Source organism: Pieris brassicae, unplaced genomic scaffold (genome assembly GCF_905147105.1).
Source record: "Pieris brassicae unplaced genomic scaffold, ilPieBrab1.1, whole genome shotgun sequence".
NCBI lineage: Eukaryota > Metazoa > Arthropoda > Insecta > Lepidoptera > Pieridae > Pieris > Pieris brassicae.
The window spans coordinates 12501-15000 of NW_025576104.1; the positions used below are offsets into that span (position 1 = coordinate 12501).

The 2500-nt window shown below is 45.6% G+C and overlaps 1 non-coding gene across 1 annotated transcript in view; it reads right to left on the reverse strand.

The window, feature by feature from the left end:
* Positions 1-975, reverse strand: part of LOC123719508 — a 1906-nt gene extending 931 nt beyond the window's left edge. The window contains exon 1 of the ribosomal RNA XR_006755572.1: positions 1-975. This exon is cut by the window's left edge and continues 931 nt beyond it. This is a non-coding gene — a ribosomal RNA (small subunit ribosomal RNA).
* Positions 976-2500: the final 1525 nt, after the last annotated feature.

Sequence of the window (2500 nt, forward strand, 5' to 3'; positions counted from 1 at the left end):
ACCTCTAACGTCGCAATACGAATGCCCCCAGTTATCCCTATTAATCATTACCTCGGAGTTCTGAAAACCAACAAAATAGAACCGAGATCATATTCTATTATTCCATGCACGAAATATTCAAGCGGCATTTTGAGCCCGCTTTGAGCACTCTAATTTGTTCAAAGTAAAATTGTCGGCCCACCTCGACACTCACCGAAGAGCACCGCGATAGGATTTTGATATTGAACCGGCGTTTTACCGCCGGCTCACCGACGATATGCTCCGCAGACGTGTCAGTATCACCGCGGATGCGGTGCACCGACAGCGCGGCGCACAAATGCAACTACGAGCTTTTTAACCGCAACAATTTTAGTATACGCTATTGGAGCTGGAATTACCGCGGCTGCTGGCACCAGACTTGCCCTCCAATTGTTCCTCGTTAAAATATTTAAAGTGTACTCATTCCGATTACGAGGCCTCGTAAGAGTCCCGTATCGTTATTTTTCGTCACTACCTCCCCGTGCCGGGAGTGGGTAATTTGCGCGCCTGCTGCCTTCCTTGGATGTGGTAGCCGTTTCTCAGGCTCCCTCTCCGGAATCGAACCCTGATTCCCCGTTACCCGTGACAACCATGGTAGTCGCAGAAACTACCATCGAAAGTTGATAAGGCAGACATTTGAAAGATGCGTCGCCGGTACTGGACCGTGCGATCGGCAAAAGTTATCCAGATTCATCAAAATTAACGACTTCGGACGCATGGCCCTCCGCCGATTGGTTTTGATCTAATAAAAGCACTCATCCCATCACTGGTCAGAGTTCTGATTGCATGTATTAGCTCTAGAATTACCACAGTTATCCAAGTAACTGAGTAAGATCTAAGGAACCAAAACTGATATATTGAGCCATTCGCGGTATCGCCTTAATACGGCTTGCACTGAGACATGCATGGCTTAATCTTTGAGACAAGCATATAACTACTGGCAGGATCAACCAGGGAGCTGCTTACGCAAACGACACGCCTACACCGCGGTCACGCGGCTTCGGCGAGCCGCTGGCTCGGCGGCGTCGAGGGGCGCGCGCTTGCGCGCGCGCCTTCTCGACACGCGTGAACGTAACGCGTCGAATTTGCACGCGACGCGACGTTCGCGCTTCATATCGATAGACTAACTTTGACCGGTCTACGAGCGGCCGTCCCGTCACGATCTCGCAACGAGGTGATGTACAACGATGCTCGACCACTGTGAGGGACATAAAACTGCAACGAACACGACCCCGCGGGCGGGAATCGATGTTGTGACAATTTGAAAATTGAACATTCATCTAAACGCAACTTCTCAATTTTTATTCAATACGTTATTGTAAACATATTAAAACTCGGCTGGCAATTACATGCGCACACACACGCATGATTCGCACTAGATACGATCAACGCCCGGAGCTTGAGGGATAAATTCCAACACGACGCTGCGCACACCGTTTCGACGATGGGCGCGTGTGCGTCCTCTTTTATACATTCTTTCCATATACGGTCGCCGTGGCGACCGCGCACGTGTCGAACACGCTAGGCGCCCTGCGTTGAGGTGTGCCTAGAAGCGTATTCTTTTAACATCACAGATAACACCGGGGGAGACGGTCCCAAATCTTGGTCGATTGGTAACATCACCATACGGTCTGCGAACGCGGTGCTATAATATAATTTTATATTATATTATATAAAATATGAGGAGGAGTAGTATGTATATTCTTTGTTATTTTGTGTTGACACAAGAGAGATATATAAAATGTACTATACACCACACACACAGAGAGAGAGAGAGCTGGGAAAGATCTCGGCGGTCTCGCATTCGAAATACGAATTTGATATAATTTCCTCCGAAAATCCATACCCATATCTATATCATCCATGCGCGAATATATGTATATAATATTCTCACACTTCGCACAAACACAAAAACAAGAACACATTCTCTCTCGTCCGTCGTTCGTGTCTATTTGAGACGAACGACGCGCGGCAACGAGAACGAGTCGACGCTGTGCGCACGACTGTTTCGCTCCACATCTATACCGAGAGCAATAGTCCGCGTCGGCATTGGAGCGGACGTCGAATGTTTCTCGTAGAGCGAGCGAGAGAGAGACGATTTTTCATTTTATTATGTATGTGTATTGGCGTGCAGTAGTAGCACGTAGTAGTACTAGTAGTAGTAGTAGTAGTAGTAAAAAAATATTATTATTTATTTTATTGACTGATATGATTTTGTTTGTTTTCTTTTTTTTGCATAGACATTTGTATTGATAGATATGTTTCTCGTTGAAGCTCGCAGCACACGCTCAGAGAAATGGCAATGTGGGTTTATTTGAAGAAAAGAAAAAACAAAAAAAACAATTATATTTATTAATAATATGTATGTATGTATGTATGTATGTATGTATGTATGTATGTATGTATAATAATGAATTATAATAATTATTCCGATACAACGTCAGAGGAAAATGTTTCTCGTACAGGTGCGGCGCGCGACGGC